Source organism: Natator depressus, chromosome 3 (genome assembly GCF_965152275.1).
Source record: "Natator depressus isolate rNatDep1 chromosome 3, rNatDep2.hap1, whole genome shotgun sequence".
In the NCBI taxonomy this organism is placed as follows: Eukaryota; Metazoa; Chordata; order Testudines; family Cheloniidae; genus Natator; species Natator depressus.
Window position 1 is genome coordinate 50,493,283 of NC_134236.1, and position 21,499 is coordinate 50,514,781.

At 40.2% G+C, this 21,499-nt stretch overlaps 1 protein-coding gene across 11 annotated transcripts in view; it reads right to left on the minus strand.

Annotated features, from left to right (window-relative positions):
* Positions 1–21,499, minus strand: part of KHDRBS2 (KH RNA binding domain containing, signal transduction associated 2) — a 614,322-nt gene that overhangs the window by 139,339 nt on the left and 453,484 nt on the right. The window lies entirely within an intron of this gene.

Here is a 21,499-nt window from a genome sequence, read left to right on the forward strand (position 1 = left end):
GTTGTTGCTACAAGAGCAGTAAAAGGAGGAAAGGGTGCATACTAGCAGAGAACCCTCGACACAGCACATACACACAACTTCTCCCAACACAAATTTGAAGTCAGCATCTGGAATATTTATTTAAAGCATCCTTGTACACTACCTCATCATATATTATTTATTTTTGAGGCCATGAACAGTCTCATCATTAGAACTGGTCAGAGAAACTTTTGATGGAACTATATTCCATTGGAATATGCAATTCTGTCAAAATCTAAATGCTCTGCAAAATCTGGTTGATCCCTGAAAATTCATTTCAGAAAAAAATGGGGGAGAATATCCAAGAAATATCTTGTCATGACATTTTGGGAATACAACCTTTCGACTTTTTGTGTCAGAATGACTTTTTGTTTGGAAATGTTATTTATTTTGTATTGCCAGATATACTATAATATAAAACAATATAAGAAAGTAAAAATTGAAGCAAAATGAAATCAAGTTTGTCAAAACAGCATGTTTCAATCAACCTGAAACAATTATATATTGGAATTTTCCTTTGTGGAGAATCTTGACATTTTTGGGGTTTTGTTCTGATTCAGAACAAAGCCACAATTTGAAATCTCAAAATACTTTGTGAAATGGAACTTCTGTCCTCTGCACAGCTCTATTCATTACCTTGCATCACAGCTCTCAAATCACAGCAGCACCGGTACAAGCAAATCTGGGAATTAAGGCTAGTGAGGTCCATACAGACTTTTAAATAAGGGTGGTTCTAATGATTGGGGCCACACACAGAAATCTGGATGTCTCCATCAGCATCCTCAATCCTCCCACACCCAGACTGCAAATATATATTTCAATTTTTAATATGAATGACTACTATGTTAGCTCCTCAGCATTCTTCAGGAGGAGAGTAATTCCCTCCTGCTGTTAGTAAACCTTTAAAAGACTGTCTATAGTTGGAAGACTCCTAAAGCTCTAATTATAAGCAGGAGAATGCTCTAATTTTTAAAGAATGATTTATTTATCTCATTTTTATTCATTTTGTATTTGCTGAATAATTTCTGCGTTTAATGCTTGGGCTGTGGTAAGTTCAATGTAAGTACTTGATATTTAAATTTCAAGCTGTTTTGCCTGGAAACATGGTATGTTTCCATTCCATAACTCTGTGAGTAACTTTTAAAAATAAGTTCAGTTACAAATTTCAAATTCATTTTCAGTGACCACTCTCCAATATTTGCTTAAATTTTACTGTTTTTTATTTATTTGTTTGTTTTCTGACTATTCCTGCTAGCAAGCTCATTTGCTGGAGTCTTTGAAGGAAACAAGAACAAAATGGGGCTAAGCACTGTTGAAGGGAATTTGTTTAAAAAGTTTAAACATTCATGAATTTTTTCATAGTGTGTCCCCCCCCCCCCCCCGCTGTAGATGCAATTCTGTTGATTTACTACCAATAAAAGTTCCAAACTGAAAGTTCTTTTGTCTGTTTCTCTTCTTTGCTGCATTGGCATACAACTTGTGTAACACAGCAGAGCATCAGGCCCAGAAAGTGGTTTGCAATCTGATCAGAACCCTAAGACACAATACTCTTCTGTGCACTCTGTCAGAAAGCTGGAGTGCCAGTGGCAGAACACTTGCTGTGTGTTTGATGGATTGCATCCTACAGAATATTACCATTCCTATGTAGTGGCTGTGTGTCAAGGCCAAGAAATTTTACATCTGCTCAGTAATAGCATCTGCAAAACACAGACCAGTGGAATTGTTCTGAGCTCCGGGAATTCTAATTAATCTGTTCTGGCTCAGCGTGATTCAGGTGTTCCTCAATGCATGAAAATATAAATTATTTCTAAGATAAAAACTTACAACTTCAGACAAAAAAAATCCTATTATAACAGCTCTATGGAAATATTATTGAGGCAGAAAGGAGAAATAAATGATCACTATAGCTTGGTTTTCACCTAATTTTGCTTATTGGGTTTTGGGCGTACTTGGGGAGTTGTGATCAGTCACTTGTGGAAAGAACCTGTCTACTTCATAGCTGAGTCAAATCAGCAGAGAGACCTTGCTTCAGTTATTGGGGAGGGCTGTCAATGCCTGTCTCTGGGAAGGCAAGCTAGAAGTCGTGCTTAAGGAAGTAGTAGTTAGGTCTTTGCTCTGAAAACTGTACTTGTCTATTAACAACTGTATCAACCCCCACCAGGTCACAAACCTCCCATTTTTCCCAAAGGTGCTAAGGAGCCTGCTTCAGCCACAGTTAGATTCAACAGATTTATTTGATCCCTATGAATCTAGGTTCAAGTCTTAATATAGTAGTAGGAAAGGAGAATGGGCTGTCAGTTTCCAACAATCTCCTTCCAGTGACTGACAAGGGTAAAGGGCCTGTTTTGTTCCTATTCGACCACTAGCTTTCAGTACCTCTGACTGATAAATTCCCTGTGGGATCATGGGTGGAATGGCTGGAATGATAGCTCTCTGGCTTTTCTCCTCCTCTCCAAAAGGTTGCACAGGACAGTGCTGTGTACTCGCTCTAACTTTCTGAAGTTCCTTGCATGTCTGGACTCCCCTTCTGTTCAATATGTATCTGAAGCCCCTAGAAAAGATTGCAAGACTTCGAGACGCACTGATCAGAACAAGGGAGGCTGTGAGGATACTGCCATTTAAGAATGTTTTATCTTTAGCTTCTGTATGGCACTTAAATATCATGGTAATAGTCACTTTAAAAATACCACAGATAGATGATGTCATCAATGTGCTGAAGATACTCAGCTCTGTCTTCTTTAAATTGGCTCCCAATTCTATAGTCTCAACATATCTCTACGTATCTCACAAGGACAGGGATCCAGCTGAGAATAAACTGGTTGATTAGACAGAAATGGTGTTTGATGGTAAGGGGAGGGAATTGGAGGAATGGTGGGTGCAGTGTCTGAACCATACACATGCCCCTACTGAATGGCAGCTTCAAACTTTCTTTCCTCATGGATTCTCAGATAACAACAGTGGTCACTAGTGCCTGTTATCATCTGTGGATCACCAAGAGAATTCTGTTGTTCCTATGTGGATCAATCAGTAGTTATTTGTGTCTCTGTCATCTCCATGCCTGATTACTACTCTGCCTAGAACTACCCATAAGGACCAGGCAGAAGCCCCTCCTGGTTTTTCAGGGCAACATGAACACTTAACATCTGTTGTTAGGTTTCTGTATTAGCTTTCTGTTTACAGTTCACAATATTGGCCAGTGAGTCCTGAATGATCTGTGACCTATGTATTTAATAGGAATTCTGTATGAATTACATGCTAATGCCTTCTCTGCTGTCATGATGGGTAAGACTGTCTTGGAGACTCTTGCGTAGCTTTCTACGTTTTAGCTGTTTAAGGCAACAAAGCAGAGCTTTCTCAGCTGACATCCCTCATCTTTCGAATTCACTCCACTTGGCAGCCCAAGTCTAGTGACCTTTAAGGACACTATGTAAGACTCACTTATTTTGTTTACTATTTGAGTGACTGATAGATTTTGTTTTTACAATTTGTTCCTGCCATTTTGTACTTTGACCTCTGCAACTGGAATGAGTAGCTGTCTTGGCAACTGAGACTGAAGAAATAAATAAAATAAATAAAGTGCACGTAATTATAATATACTGCATAGTGCTGTGACCTTAGTTTTTTCCCTTTAATTTTTTTTTAACTTCCATTTCTCTCCTCTTCCCTTGATCTTTCTGTTTGTTGCCACTCTTCTGGTACCTGCCTCTTCCTTTTACAAAGTTTTGGTACCAGGAAGTTAAGTTTAGATTCTAATGTTATCATACTGGGCTTTGGTACCAAATTGTTCAGGCACACATGGCCACTAATTGACTTTGATGGGAGCCACCTATTCGCACCTAAGGGCAGAATTTATTTCTTAGGAATAGGGGGAGAATCCATACTTTAATCTCAACTCACAAAAGTCAGATCTGGGTTCCACAGAAATTGTAGCCAGCCTACTTGACAGGATTAGTTGTTTTTCCTCTTATTACAGCAGCTCTAGGATGCTGCATGATTCTGAATCAATGCTAAATATCCCACAACAGGCATCTCATCAACTCAGCAGGTGTCCTATTCAAAGGAAATTTTATCTCCCATAATGTAGTTTTTCACTGATTCTTTTTTTCTCCTACAAACCTGCAGCAAAAATGATATTGTACAAATAATACTGTTAGATGGAGGGAAACAGCAAGTGGAAAACTTAATTTAGAACTGAAAATATAAATGTGCATAGTGCTGCATCTGAATTTTGGGATGAAAACTTAACTATTAGAATACAAGTCATCTATAATGTATAATCAAAAGAGCCCCCAACATGCAGTACTATACATTCTTTTCCATGCAGAGGGAAAATCTTTTCTCTCAGATCTGTACGATCGATCTCAGATCTGATAGTCTGCTTTCCCACTGATATCAGTGGAGTTCTGCACAGCTAGGGGGAGCAGAATATCAGAGATGAGATTCATCATGACCTAATTTAAGAATTTATCCAGTACCAGTAAATGACTGGATGCAGGAGATGTAGGAAAGTGTGTGTGTCTACACATACGCACACAAGTCTGGGGGGGCATATGTTCGTTGGGTGCAGAGCTCTTAGAAGTTCTAGAAAATAGGGGTATATATAGTCAGTGTAGACTTAATCAATTGCATTTGTTAATAATTAAATATATATTCAGCAGCTTTTCCCAAGAATTCAGTAATCTTAAATTCCAGAAAGTATTTTAAATTAGAAATTAACAAGACAAATTATTTAGGTCTAAATCCTGGCTCTAGATTATGTGATAGTTAAGGATATGGTATCTCCTTACTACCACTTTATTCAGCTACACAATGATCTGATCAATCTGCATGGTGGAACTAGGCATTGCAGGATTCTTTGAACTTGCAAAACCCTATCATAGCACACTGCCCATGGAAGCTGCAAATGGATTGTTATGTCTGACGCCAGCAGTTTCTATTCTATAGTTTTCTTGACAGCGTGGCGTGAATATATGAACAAATATATTCCACGTGCACACTATATGAGACGCATGTGAAAGTATAGATCAGGATTGAGTCTCAGATTGTATACTTCTGCCACAAAGCCTACAAGAAGTTAGCCAGCATATACTTGGCAGTTGAAGAAAGTTGATATTTATTCATTTATGTATTTGTAATATAAATTTGTATTTATGTATTTGTAATATAAAGGAAATGTATATAGATTTGACTATCTCCTTTTATCACATCCTGATTTGGACCACATAGTAATATTTATAACTTGTAGCTAAAAGCCTGTGCTGTTGGATGAATGTGGTAGTTGAGCCAAGTAATCTACCATCTTTGCAATCTCCCTCCGATAGCCATTGAAACTTTGCATACAAATAAGCTGTAAAGTAAGGGTAGTGATTGGTTGAGTCCCCTCTGATTTGTAAATTCAAAATGGCTGAGAATTAATTGGACAGGAACCTAGTGATGACTGAACCTGATACTCTGAACAGCTTGTAGCTGTTTTTATCTCTTCACACAGACTCAACAGACATTCTAGGCTTCAGAGTGACACACAGGGACAGCCCTGGAATCTTATTATATAGATAATTAACAATTTTAATGTACCACAATCCTTTAAATGAAAATATTATTATTACTAGATGATCCTTAAAGGACCCCCAGGCATTCACTCAACAACAAAAATAGTAGTTGACATCTATGAAATGGTATTAGCTGCAGGATCAATTTGGATTCAGTTTGAAAAATCAACTGACAATTTCAGTTATTGCAACTAATAGATATCCCTTACCCAACTGAGAGAACTGCAGGCCCTTGGGCCTACACTAGGAAAATACCCACAGTTTAATTAATGCTCTCCCATTTACCACTCTGATGTACCACTTGTTTCTTTTCAGCACAGAAAGATCAAGTATTGTACCTGCAAGTTTGCATATCAGTTGGCGGAGGGAGGCAGTGCAAAGCATGCTCTGATTTGCATTGTTGATTAATGCAGGAGCTAAGGGCTTATTCAGTTTCAGTTGGTGGTGATCCATTGTTTACAGGTTTAGGCAATTTGGGTACATTGTCTAATTCCTTCATTATCTTCCTCAGCCAGAACTCATATAGTACTCATGAGAGTGGTTTCTGATCTAAACACCACTGCAGTATGCAAACAAATATTTGGTAAATCCACTGACATTCCTGGCACTGGTATAATCAGGGATTTGTCAGCAAATAGCATTGCTGTGTTGACTGGGAGCAGGACAGTGTGGTTATAGTTAGTAAGTATTAGTGTCATTACTCCTAGTCCAACATATCACCTTAATCTACCCTTCTCTGATAGCCAGCAAAAGCACTGTGGGTTCTTAAATGACCTTTATCTGTGTATCATATGCTACATGTCGGAGCCTTGACCCTTGAAGTATCAGACGGCTGTTGCTCCCTTGGTTGGCTGATGTAAATAGAGAGCCTGTGGGGGAGGTTATTAGATTTACTGGCCAGACGAGATGGCAGAAAGTGAGCAACCACTCCATATGCAACCAGTGATGATTATGAGGTATTTACACACCACAACAAGCATCTGAGCAATGAGGTGGCATGGAAGGTCAGGATAATGTCCCTCAATAGATCACCCACATTACAGAAAGATTCTGACTGAGGAACAAGAAGGTGCTCAGAATTAAGGGCTTGAAGGACAAAGCCCTGCCTTTCTGACAGAGGCAGGTTTATATTAGACACACCATTTCAAAGATTGCAGAGCTGTTTGAAAAAAGCCAGAGTCAATAGCTCACATTTCAGACTTGGGAATGCATGGAGCTGAAATTGGGCACTGTGGTATATGCTCACTACTGCTTCCAATGACATTGCTGACCAACTCTTTAGGTCAGGAAACCTCCCCCAAAGTCCAATGGCTGCTTCTTTTGTCTTCTCAGGTGCAAAGAACGAGATGAACAGGGAGAGGGAGGAGGGGTGTCTGCCCCTCCTTTTTATTGTTTCAGTCCCTCTTTGAAAAGCATTTCCAGCTGAGAACCCCAAGAGACAGGAGGTCAGGTGGAGGAAGGGGATGTTATAATGTTTCTTTGCTAAATGCAGATCTCCAATTATAAACAATATACACCCAATATACATTTAGATTAAAGTTAACACACCTTAATTTAACAACTTAAGGAAACATGGTATAACAGGCTGAGATTGAATGTCATTACTAATTTAAATCCGTGGGGAGCAGTTTTTGGTGGTTTTTGGTGCGTAGGGCACCAAAATGGCTAGGTACAGCCCTGGTTACATCCACCTGTGAGGGAGGAGAAGGAGGAAGGAAGGCTGGTTATACTCTTTGAGACAGTATAGAGGTTTGGAACAAGAGTTTTCTGCTATAACTTTAAGAGGTAAGCACTTAGAGGAATAAGCAACATAAAAATAATTTTCTGTGGCAACACTGAGGTCCACTGTATTATTATCAATAATAATTAAACTGAAAGCTCCTGCTTTCCCAGTGACTGGCTACCATTCACCTCCTTAATCTCAAATTCCACTGCAAAGCCAGGCTTCCTAAGAACATAAGAGTCATGTCATGTGCCTGGATACTGTTCCAAGACAACCAGGAACTGTTTTGCATCACAGATGACTGATGCATTGGTGGAAAGGACCCCTTCTGTGCCCTGATGGCTGCCTCATTCCCTGATGGAACTCTGAGAAGAAACATGATAGTATCCAGGACTCTGCTATGTTAGAGAATTCTCATGATTTGCAGTTAATCCCAGAAAGTCCTTTAAGCAGGCAGAGATGGCTGACTGACTGACAGCTGTGGTCTTCCCAATGGTTTTCTGAAAAGATCTTGCTGCCAGGAGCCCAATGGTGCTGTCACATAAATCATCAAAGGTACAACATAACTGTACCATGTCTGACTCTCCAGATGTCATGTAATTCCTCAGAGACTCAGTATTATCTGTGTATCATATCTGTGCATTTAAATGCTTGACTACTGACCTATACATCCTTTTCTGGAGCTATGGCTGGGGTCTGTGCCATCCAGAATCTATGGGTCGCCTCCACCATGGTTCATCTTTTTCTCATCCTGAATTTGGCCTAAATGTGCACAGGAATCATACTGCTGATAAATGAACTGGCCAAAATCATGCTGTAAAGTGAAAGTCTGGTTTGAGGCGGCTCCCCTTGGGCCTGATCCAAAGCCCAGAGAAGTCCATGGGAACTTTTCTGTTGATTTCAGTGGGCTTTGGGATCAGGGGCCTTGTGTGTACACATAAAGGACAATTTCTGGCACAAATTCTTGGTGCTCAGTTACCAATTGCACCTAAATTCCCTTGAAATTTAATTGCAGCTACATTGCCTTCACTGCCGCTCTTATCCCTTCTGCCAGATGCAATTTTGGGTGTTTTCATTTCACTCTAGCAACTTCTGAAGGCACCTCTTTTACAAATGAGCTGTTGCTACTAAAGGTACTTGAAACCTTTCACAGCATATGCCAGGCCCCAATTTGATGGCTCAATGCTTTCAAGATATAGCTGTGTATTTTACACCCTTTCTGGGCAAAAATTATAAATATCTAGGGCCAAATTTTCAAAATGTTTCCTCCATTCCATTTTTACTGCATATACAGCACATGCATAGTGCTGTGGAAATTATTATAAACATAGAAAAAATGTGTGCAATAACTTAACATCTTCTACAATATCATAACATATTGGTCAGGGTTATCATGTATAAAATGAAATTAGCCCCCTTTTACTACATTACTGACATATGTTTATGAATAAACATTTTCTTAGATAATTCACAATGATTCTTTCAGTTAGCCTTTCGCGGGGGGGGGGGGGGGGAAGAAAGACTGAGTAAAGAGCAAATACCAAGTCATGTTGTAAGTGAGCCTCTTATTGCTACCTTCACGGAGATAAGAAGTCAAAAAGCACTAATACCTGACAAATGTTTTGCAGTCCTTTCATGTAGGCAGCCGTAAAGCAGGCATAATAAATCAATAGAACAAATTGTCAGGCTAGTAATGTGGCTTGTGTTGTGCTGCTTCTCATTAAATGCAGTGGCAATTGAAGAAAAGCTATTACTGAATCCAGCATTCTTAATGAGATGTGCTACCACAATTAGTTTGCTGCCCAGGTGTATACTCTGACATTTAGTTAGCCAAAAGCTAGAACAATTTTTCATGTGACAGAATTTAACAAAACAAATCTCACTAGGTAAGGACACTACTAAGCCATGGCAACTTTCTTGAAATAATTACTGTGTTTTTAAGATAAAAATGACCTTCAAAATTTAGCTTTGTTTTGGACATGTCTAGGGCTAATCAATAATAAAGTCCAAACCCAATGTTTTATTGATACTTAAACTAATGCATTTTGATAAATCCTTTCATTATCCCTTGCAAACCAACATCAAGTTCAAGTGGCATGCTGAGCAAATGTCAGTCTCTAAAAATTGGCTGACAAAATTTGATGAAGCTTATCTGACATACCACACTTAAGAATCTCTTATGACACACATCATCTCCTCAATCATTTAAAGGTTGGGAGTAAATATAACAGGCTATCATCATCCCATAACTTGGCTTAGAATTACATGTAATAGAAAAAGGGTGATTGAGTCACACACTGCACATTTGAGGATTTTTCCTCTGTAATGCATGTGCCCAGGAACATTTTTGTGAAACCATATGAATGAAAACATTTCATTGTGGTAATATTATTATTCATAGCCTGATGAAGATTTACTTTGGAAGTGTATAAAGCCTCTCATTCCTAGCTTATGTGAATTCTTCCCATCAGTCCGAACATTATGGGTGAACTGCTGGCCCTATTGAAGTCAGTGGTAATAGTCCCATTGATTTCAATGGGGTCAGGATTCTCCCCCATTTTTTAAATCAGCAGTAGACAGAAGGAAAGTCAATTCTCTACTTTATGAGAATTTTAAAAAATGTATGTAAAATAGCTTTAAAATATCCCTGTGGTTTGGAGTACAATTCTGGACAAAGTTTGACTTCTGAGTTAAAGATTCTCTGTACTAGACAGGCCCTGTCTCTTATTCTTTGCTTAGGGCTTACCTAGATGAATAGATGGCATACAGCAAGCTGGGCTGCAAATCTACATCACACTAGTCTGGGAGGACTCTGCCACTGCACACTAACAGTTCCATAATGCACTTTGACATTTTCCCATTTAAAGGTGGAATAGATCAAAGCACGTTAGAGAACTTTTAGTGCGTAGTACCAGGATCCACACGAAGAGTTAGTGTACAGCACGCTAATGAGCTATAGCTTTACACCCTAATTGGCCACACACTAACTGTTCATCTAGAGAGAAGCCCATAGAGAGCACATTGCAAACACTACCATGGCATAACAATAATTTAGTTTGCGTGGTCCCTTGCTTGCACAAAAAGATTTCACTGTAAGTTTCACTTAAGAGTCTGTTCTCCTTATAGGTTTATTTAAGTACTACTGAAGTCAATGGTAGTTACACACCTCTAGGAACAGAAGTAGCTTTAGGATTTTGTGTCATATAAGTCAATATATCTCCTGGATTCTTATATCACCAAATACATAGTCCTTCTTATGGCCACCAACATGCCTCAATAGAGCCAAAATTGGTTAATTTGGTAGAATATATTATAGCAAAAGAGAAAAGCAACATAAGAGAGTAACGAAAAATCACTTTCTATTTAGGGTTTAATCCTATGATGATGGAAGTTAATAGCAAAACTCCCATTGATTTCAACGGTGCGGCATTAGGCCTATAAAGAATTAGGAATATATTTAATAAAAGGGAGAAGCACTGCAAATGTTTATTTTCCTTGACTCTGAATCAATCCAACTCCAAACCTCTACCACCATGTCTTGGATTAAGGGAAAATAAAAGTTAAGTGGGTGAACAACTAAAAGGAAACATTTTTGCCCTGCATCCATTATTATCATGTTCAGGATGTCATAGAGAAAGGTAGAAAAGCTGGAGATGATGTTCAACCCCAAAAGAAACCAGTACAGTTGGTACTGTGAGCCTCTGGCATAGTAAAAAACTGTGGTCACATTTATTGTAGCATAAAGGAAGATACTTCAGTTATGCTACTAAGAAGCAATTAACTTTACTACAGGCAAGCTTTGAATAATGGTATATCACTGTGCACATGTTTTAGAAGCACCTTGAACCCTGCTGGTAAAATTAGCTTTCTGTAGATCTCACTAAAACCACAAAAATGGTAAATATCCCTGCTTCCTGAAACAGAAGTGGAGACCTCCCTAAACTATTCGCTCTACTGTTATGTAATGATGAATCTCAAAATATATATTTAGAAACAATGAAAAATGGGGTTGCACGTTGTGGTAGGTTTGGTGAACAACAGCTGGGACATAGAATCATAGAATATCAGGGTTGGAAGGGACCTCAGGAGGTCATCTAGTCCAACCCCCTGCTCAAAGCAGGACCGATCCCCGACTAAATCATCCCAGCCAGGGCTTTGTCAAGCTGGACCTTAAAAACTTCAAAGGAAGGAGATTCCACCACCTCCCTAGGTAATGCATTCCAGTGCTTCACCACCCTCCGAGTGAAAAAGTTTTTCCTAACATCCAACCTAACCCTCCCCCACTGCAATTTGAGACCATTACTCCTTGTTCTGTCATCTGCTACCACTGAGAACAGACTAGCTGCAGATACTACAGTGTAGGTGAGGAACTGCAAAATCTTAAAAATCCCCCTCAGTAGAGAGTGAGACAAAAGTCTCTGCCCAAGACAGACGAAGGCTGGGAACCAGAAGTCTAGAGTGGGTGTCTTTAAGGGACCATGAGGGGAGAATACAGGTGCAGTTGCCTTGAAACTGTGACAATCACAATGGGTAGAACTGGGATTACAAGAAAAAACAGTGTTATTTTCCACTTTTTCAAAGCTGCATCCACAAACCAAGCTCCACTTGAGGTGCCATTCACAATTGATTGTACCTATGTTCAAATACTTTAATGCATATTCTTGGTGAGCTTCACTGGGCTTGGCTTTCTATCTGTGTGGCTTAGATTAGGCTCTGTTGAACAGCTCTGGGTACAACCTTGATGCCCTATTGGGCTCTCTGGAATCGCCTCCTATGATGGGAGTTGGATGCCTCGCAGACCTGTTCCCCGCAACACATTTGGTTTGATGACTTTTCAGGTCAGATTGGGGGGGAAATGAATGGTTGGATTCTTCCAAGGGACATCCGTTTGTGACACCACAATGAGATGCCACTATCAGTAAATTTATGCAGATCTCCATAGTACAATTCTCCCTCTTCTTTCTCATGTACTTTGATCAGCAGTGAAATAGTTAACAATGCTGACATTTAAATTATCATTGAACACTTGAATCAACACCCCACTGAGAAAAATAAGAGTAGTTCATACTTCTGAGAATTACATTTCAGGCTATTTGCAAACTGAGGCAGGCATCACTACATCCATTTACACTCAGTTCACATTTTCAAGGTTTTCTTTGCAACCATAAGGAGCACAGACTTATTTTTAAAATGAAAGTTGAGATTCTGGAGCACTGGAGCGAAACTTCAAAACTGTGCTTACTGTGGGCTGCTCTTCACTACGGGGAGATCAACGCTGCTGCAATCGATGCAGCAGGGGTCGTTTTAGCGGGTTTAGTGAAGTCATGCTAAATCGACAGCAGAGCGCTCCCTGTTCGACCCCGTTACTCCAGCTCTCCAAGAAGAGTAAGGGAAGTCGACCAGAGAGCGTCTCCCATTGACGCAGCGCAGTGAAGACACCAGAGTAAGTCAACCTAAGCTATGTCAACTCCAGCTACATTATTCACATACTTGGAGTAGCATAACTTAGGTCGACTTACCCTCATAGTGAAGACAAGCCCTAAGTTCCCACAATCTGGCCCACATTAAACCATGGTATTGACTATTTGGTAATGTTTGGAAAATATCAAATTTTTAATGGCTTCTACAATACACCACTGCTGCGTAAATCAGCCTTATTCTGTTTTATGAAGTCTTTCTGAATAGATATTAGCTGATTCATCCAAAAATGTTGAGTCTATTACTGCTGAACATTGGTTCAATGCAGTCATATTTGATTTTATGCATCTGTGCATCAGCTAAGTATCTATACAAAAGAATTATTTCTGTGAACAGCTTATGAAGGTATTTCATAACAGTAATGAGACAATTTTCTTTGGCAGATAACAATTAGCTTGAGAATTTGACTTTTCCCAAAACACAGTGAGAACTGAAAACCAAATGAATCATTATTTTGCCATGAGAATTTAATGTTGGAGTCTTGGAAAGTAAGTGGAACTTGAAGTATTGCTTACTCTCACACAGTTTTCAAGAAGATTTACAAAACGTAAACTCCATGTTCAGATATCTTCTAAACCATGGGCCAAATTCATCTCTGATGTTACTCAATTTGCTTCAGTGAAATTACCAGAAGGATGATTTCCCACTGTATATACTTGCAAGTTTCATGTGGGTCTCGTCTTCTGTTTTATTTAAAAAAACAGACAAACAAAAAAATATTAAAAACTACTGAAGATGATGCCTTTCAGGATTAAAAATAAACAACAAAACACTAGCTGTTCCAGAAAAGTAGTAAGTAGCATGAAGTCATTCCTGACTATTCTTTGCTACCTGTGTAGAAATTCACAAACATCTCAATTCTTGTCAACTTTCTTTGTTTTTTGATTTGTAATTTACTGTATCAAACATCACATTAAGCATATTACTGAACAGCAACAGAATGCTGATTATGGAAAAAATAAATATGATATACCACTAGCTTGCAAAGGTATTGCAGGAACCTGGACAGAATTTTTTAAGCTGAAGGAAAGCTCTAAATAAAACCTTTGCCCTACTTCATAAATAAAAGAAAATAAATTGGAATTGAACAGATAAATAGTAATTCTTTTAGAAGGGTTCAGATAATAGGTGATGAGCAGCACAGAAATGCTTACAACTAATTACAATATTTAAATATATTTGGGTTGGAGATACTTTTTCATCTCACACAACTTCCTCTTTCGCACATTAAAAAAAGCAGCTGGGGGCAATTATCAGCTGTTAGCTATTATTTGTCAGCAAAAGAGACCAAGTCAAGGCTGTGGTTTTGTATGCAAAGCCCTGAAATCTCACCCCACTAACCTTTACATGGACTTACAACTCAGTGGTGCATAATAAGTACAGCCTCCACTTAATGAAGCTAGATCTTTATATTTTTTAACACTCCTTTGGAAAACCAATTAACTCTGGCTCTATTGAACAACCTGAACAGGAAATAAATCAAGTGTTAAATCATTGGTGAAGAGCCAAGACTTCCTGTAATTAGAGTACTGATATGCCCAGGGCTGACTATGTGGTGCTCAGTATAATAGACTGACAACTTCTACTGTCCAAAGCAGTATTTGTTATGTTCCCCTTGTTATACAGGTTAAAATCCATCAAAAATCCCATACTGAATTTATCTTTTGATTTTTTTGTTCACTTCTTGGTGATTTAGAAGAAGTACAATATCAGTTTTTAATCTGAAAAACTGAAGTAGCTCCTTGGTTTTGAATTATATTCAATCTAAACATTTTACTGGATACATACAGTCTGTTAGGTGGTAATATCATACATTTCCTCAAGAAACATTAACAGGTTCATTAATCATCAATGCAGTGTTTTCAAAGAAACTGGCATAATGTATTATGTCAGATGTTACAATGTGTTTGTTATGACGGATTGCTATTACATATTGCAATTATGCAAGTTTTTTCCACCCTTGGGACTCAAATTCAGCTAGAATGTTCAACACTTTTCATTTTTTTCATATTTCAGATATTTTATATGTATTATTACCCAAAATCCCAAAGCCCATTGCTACCCTCACTGACAAAGTTGAAATGGGAATACAGAATTGGATTTCTCTGCTTTGTTTCACTGCAAAACCAGATTCGACTGTTTCAGTGCACCCTTAAAAACAGTTAGTCATTCAAGGCTGAGAGTGAGAGTTAGGTCCTAAGTTTTTCTGCTACTGCTTTGAGCAAAACACTGGAATGTGTTACCTAGGGAGGTGGTAGAATCTCCTTCCTTAGAAGTTTTTAAGGTCAGGCTTGACAAAGCCCTGGCTGGGATGATTTAATTGGGGATTGGTCCTGCTTTGAGCAGGGGGTTGGACTAGATGACCTCCTGAGGTCCCTTCCAACCCTGATATTCTATGATTCTATGATTCATGATTCTATGATTCTACGAAAACTGTGAACTCCTTTGTGCTTCAGTTTACCATCCTGTAAAATGCACATACTGTAATAGTACCATAATACCTGCTGCATTGGGTCATTGTATGGCCTTGTGATTGTAACAAACTTTGAGAACCTCAAATAGAAGATTTCACCATCCAATATCTGAGTACTACCTTCTTGATCTTCTGACCTGTGTTCTCTATATGAAGGACAGCTCAGTCTTCTAGTGTTTGATTTTGAAAGATTAGCTATACTTTAGTCAATTATGATGAACATTTTTTACCCTATAAATCTTTCAGGGAGACACCACACTGCCCTGTCCCTTTTCCTTTCTCTCTCTCTGCCTCCCTGCTTTGCTTTCAGCATGTGGGGGTTGCTTCTTCTCTCTTCCCCTCCCCCTTCCTTCCTTCCTCATGGACATGCATGGGAAGGGGGACTCTCACATGCTGAAACTGTGGCCTAGGTTCCAGGACCTTTCCCACCCATGCTGCCAGGGGTGGGGGGAGAGTAGTGCTGCAGTTGGTGTTTGGATCCCATATGGTGATGGTGGGGGGCTTGATATAGTTTGCGGCCTAGGCAGGGTGACCAGTGTGGGCTCCCTATTTCAGCTCCACCCTGCCCACCTTTAATCTAATTGCTAGATCTCTGGTGATACTAGGTGCTATGCTGATTGTCAGTTTTGGGGTCTGGAAGGGATTTTTCCCCATATGAAAAAAATGGCAAACTTCCAAGTCAATGTTTCTTGGCAGGCTTGAGGGTGCAGAGGAGGCTTCACACTTAATCTCTGATTTATGTAGAGCAGGGTGATAGGTGCACAGTTGAGATCTGCACTGAAGCAACCCTGCCAGATAGTTTGGGGAGGGTTACCCGTTAGGTAAGTTTTAAATAAAGCTGCAGCCTCTGAATTTAACCATACTATGGTGTCTGCCTCTCACTGCTTCTGTGTCCACATCAGTGTTTCTTGGTATACATATGTTTCAACTTTAAAGCTAGCTGGAAACCTTAACTGGAGGGAATAAAGTTTTTTTGTGTTAATACATTCCCAGTCAGAGGCCACGGGACCCAGAAGCTGGGTTCTAGAGAACAGTACAAATTTAAATTCCTCTCGTAATGATGATATAGTACCTGCACTGAATATTTCAAGTATTAGAGCTAAAAGTTGGAGTGAATTAAATTTCATAAGAGCCAGCTGAACTATTCATTATGGATGATATTCATTACATATGCAGCATCCAATCTTGTAGACATGGCTGGGCATAAAGCTAAGTGTAAGAAATAGACTGCTGTCTATACACAGTAGTGTGAACTACGCTTGGTAGTAAGTGTTTATATATTATATATATCTTTACTCCCTGACCATTAATCCTACACTATGGGTTGGGGTTTAGGAACAGCTAGGATGTGTTCACAACCTCTAGGGATTTCCTCACACTGGGTTCCAGCCCAGTTAAACTGGCATTATGGCTGCTTTATATCGCTGAAGGAAGATTAAAGGAAACCAGGACCCAGGGCCCATCATGATATGGGCCATCTCATAGCTCTGTCCTTGTGTCTCACCCTCACTGGGAGAGGTGGTAGCAGCATGGTCTTCCTCTTTTCCCTGAGGCAGGAGCAGTAGCACGGGGAACCCTTCTCCTCTCATTCCACCCTAAGGAGTGGCAGCAGAGACCCTCTCAGGAATAGAAAGGGCAGAAGTAGGAGACCCCTTCCCCTTTCAGAGAGGCAGGGATAGCAGGAGAAAGGCCCTTTTAGTGCTCACCCCAGCAGAAAGTGGCATCTGCTTGGGTGTGCGGGTAAGGCTTTCTACACTCTTATTCTGGCACAAACACAGTTCTTGCTGGAGAGCAGTGGGTCTCAACATTAACATCTCAGTGAGAGTCCTGGAGCAGGTTACACTGCTCAGAGCCATTGTTTCAGGCTCTATGCAGACACAGGCAGATACCACTGCATCACTTAGGCTTGGGTTTCTGTTCTCAAGCTTTTCTTTGCAATCATGAGCAGTGGCGGATTAGGGGTTTGTGGGGCCCTGGGCCAGAGCAAGTGGTGACCCCACCCCACCCCTTCAGCCTGCAGCCCTCCCCAGCGCTCCTGCCATGGGCTTGCCCTGATCTGCCCACCCAGCATTCCTGCCAGGGAGCAGGGTTGGAGTGTAGGGCCTTCCCCTGGTGCCTGGCAGGAAAGCCGGGCAGGTGGAGTGGGGCAAGCCCCCACACCCTGACCCCACTCCCCAGCAGGAGCGCAGAGGAGGCGGAGCAGGTCAGGGTATGGGGATGCCCATTTTTCCAGGGGCTCCCCAATTGGCCAGACCCCTGGGTGTGGGGCACGTTGGCCCAGTGGCTAATCCAACACTGATCATGAGGGCTAGAAACTTAATTTTTCTTACTATTTTGGTATGATTCCGAGCAGCCATAGGATAGCTCTTACTTATGCCAGCTGAAGATCGGTAAAGCAGAGCTTCTCCCTGCTCCCACTCTGTTGTTTTGAAGGTGGGATGTTGCAAAAAAGATTTTTTTAAAACGATGATTAACACTTTTCCCCCTGTCCATTACATAAAAGCATCTTGTCTGAATAACCCCAAATCTGTTTCGAAAATAAAATATTTCTGGCCACAGACCACACATATAATGAGAATCTGAAAGCCTTTTATTTTGTGTTTGCAAAGGAGAGGACCAAATCATACTTTCAATGGAAAGCATCCCTTAAATGTCTGTAGTTATTATTACTTATACATATTTATATAGCACAGCCACTTAGCCTAGTACTTTAACGGGATTAAAAAAAAAACAAAAACATGGTCCTTGCCCTAAAGAATTTACAATCTATACTTAGTCAAATATGGAAAAATGAGATAACACATAAAAGTAGTAGTACATAAGGACATAGGCATTGCCACACTGGATCAGCCCCAAGGTCAATCCAGTCCATCATGCTGTCTCTGACAGTGGGTAGTACCAAATGCTTCAGAGTAAGGTGTAAAAACCCTGCAACAGGCAGCTGTGGGATGATTTGCCCCCCCCCCCCCCAAATTAGGTCTCATCCTGCTCTCTAATAATTAGAGACTGACTTAAGTCCTGGAGCATGAGTTTCACTGTTACGGGGCTGCTTGCTACTCTGTCCCGTTCCATGTGTCCCCTAGTGCATTCTTTCAGGTTTAGGCTTAATGCCCTTCTTTGTCCTGAGGTGGGATTTCACAATTCTTGGACTCTCAGCCTAGGATCTCGGTACAACACCCTATCTATGCCAATGGCTTATTGCTGTGCAGGTCTGACTGAACACCTGGATTTTTGTCCTTTGGGAGCTTGTTACCAGTGCTGGCTAGTGACAAAAAGCCTTCTTAAAACAAGTAGGTTTATTGACCAAGTGCAACAAAGCATTAGAGAAAATTATTTTAAAACAACAAAAGCCTGCATGTATGTTTAGACTTATCTAATATTATTCTTTACTAGAAGCAAATTTAGGACAAGTCTACAATAGTAGCACTGTACTCAGAAAAGTAGCAGAAGAAATTAGGACCTAGGCCCCACTACCCCTCATTTCACCCTGAGTGAAATAAGCTATGTCGGCAAAGTACAGTTTGGCTGAAATAACCATGTCTACATTGGAAGCTTTTGTTGGTACTCTTATGTTGGCCAGGGATCCCACCTCACATCCCTGACCTACTTAGCTATACCAGCAAAAGTTTGTAGAGTAGATCTGGCCTGAGACTTCTCTCTTGAGTTACAGGAACTGAACAGACCCAATTTGCTTTCTTTTACCAAGCCCTGGAGTTCCTGGGACTCAGCCTGGGGTCAGTTTATCTTCCAGAGACAGTTTCCTAGTCTGCTCCTCCTTTGCAGAGAAACACCCCTTTCTATGTATACCTGAGACTAATTTCCATACTCCTTAAATGCCTGTACAGGTCCTTGGTGTAAAATCCTTTTACCACAGCCTGGTTATTCTCAATTGACCAGCCGAGCCATCTAAGGTGATGCCCCCATGATGGTTGCTCCACTGGATAGCAATCAGATATTTTCATCAATCCCAAGCCCAGACGGGACCACTGTGACCAGTCTGATCTCTAGTATAACACAGGCCACAGAACTTTTCCAAAATAATTCCAAGAGCCTATCTTTTAGAAAACAAACTATCCAATCTTGATATAAAAATTGTCAGTGACATAAAAATTGTCAGGAGAATCCAGCGTGACTCTTGGTAAATTGTTCCAATGATCAGTCACTCTCACTTATCTAGCTTCAGTATCCAGCCATTGGATCTTGTTATACCTTTCTCTTCAAGATTGAATAGGCCATTATTAAATATTTGTTCCTCATATAGATACTTACAGACTGTAGGACTGTAAGTTCCACAGTCAACCTGTGGAACTGCTTGCCTGAGGAGGTTGTGAAGGCTAGGACTATAACAGGGTTTAAAAGAGAACTGGATAAATTCATGGAGGTTAAGTCCATTAATGGATATTAGCCAGGATGCGTAAGGAATGGTGTCTCTAGCCTCCGTTTGTCAGAGGGTGGAGATGGATGGCAGGAGAGAGATCACTAGATAATTACCTGTTAGGTTCAGTCCCTCAGAGGCACCTGGCATTGGCCACTGTTGGTGGACAGGATACTGGGCTGGATGGACCTTTGGTCTGAACCAGTATGGCCTTTCTTATGTTCTTAATCAAGGCACCCCATAACTTTCTATTTGTTAAGATAAATAGATTGAGCTCCTTGAGTCTATCATTATAATGCATGGAGTACTTGTGGCACCTTAGAGACTAACAAATTTATTTGAGCATAAGCATTATTTTGTGAACTACAGCTCACTTCATCGGATGCATTCAGTGGAAAATACAGTGGGGAGATTTATTTACACAGAGAACATGAAACAATGGGTGTTACCAAAAACACTGTAACAAGAGTGATCAGGTAAGGTGAGCTATTACCAGCAGGAGAGCGGGGGTGGGTGGGGGAGAACCTTTTGTAGTGATAATCAAGGTGTTGCAAGAACATGTGAGGAACAGTGTGTGTGTGTGTGGGGGAAATAAACATGGGGAAACAGTTTTATTTTGTGTAATGACACATTCACTCCCAGTCTTTATTCAAGCCTAAGTTAATTGTATCCAGTTTGCAAATTAATTCCAATTCAGCAGTCTCTCATTGGAGTCTGTTTTTGAAGTTTTTCTGTTGAAGAATTGCAACTTTTAGGTCTGTAATCGAGTGACAAAAGAGATTGAAGTGTTCTCCGACTGGTTTTTGAATGTTATAATTCTTGATGTCTGATTTGTGTCCATTTATTCTTTTACATAGAGACTGTCCAGTTTGGCCAATGTACATGGCAGAGGGGCACTGCTGGCATATGATGGCATATATCACATTGGTAGATGTGCAGGTGAACGAGCCTCTGATAGTGCGGCTGATGTGATTAGGCCCTATGATGGTGTCTCCTGAATAGATATGTGGACACAGTTGGCAATGGGCTTTGTTGCAAGGGTAGGTTCTGTTGCAAGTGGTTTTGTTGTGTGGTGTGTGGTTGCTGGTGAGTATTTGCTTCAGGTTCTCTGTGTATATAAATCTCCCCACTGTATTTTCCACTGAATGCATCCAATGAAGTGAGCTGTAGCTCACAAAAACTTATGCTCAAATAAATTTGTTAGTCTCTAAGGTGCCACAAGTACTCCTTTTCTTTTTGCGGATACAGACTAACACGGCTGCTACTCTGAAACCTGTCATTATAATGCATGTTGTCTAATTCTTTAATCATTCTTGTGGCTCTTCTCTGAACCTTCTCCAATTTATCAATATTCTTCTTGAATTGTAGACACAAGAACTGGATACAGCACTCCAGCAGCAATTGTGCCAGTATCAAAACCAGAGGTAAAATAACCTCTCGACTCCTACTTGAGATTCTCCTTTTTCTGCATCCAAGGATCGCATTAGCCCTTTTTGCCACAGCATTGCACCAGGAGATCATGTTCAGCTGACTATCCATCATGACCCCCAAATCTTTTTCAGTCATTGTTTCCAAGGATAGAGTCCCTGGTCATGTAAGTATGACCTACATTCTTCGTTCACATTCACATTTAGTCTTATTAAAATGCATATTGTTCGCTTGTGTCCAGCTTACCAAACAACCCAGATAGCTCTGTACCAGTAACCTGTCCTCTTCGTTATTTACCATTCCCACAATTATTTTGTCATATGCAACCTTTATCGGTCATATTTTTTTTCTTTTCTTCCAGATCATTAATAAAAATGCTAAATATCATAGGACCAAGGATGGGACCCCACTAGAAACACAACTGCTTGATGATGATTCCCTGTTCACAATTATAT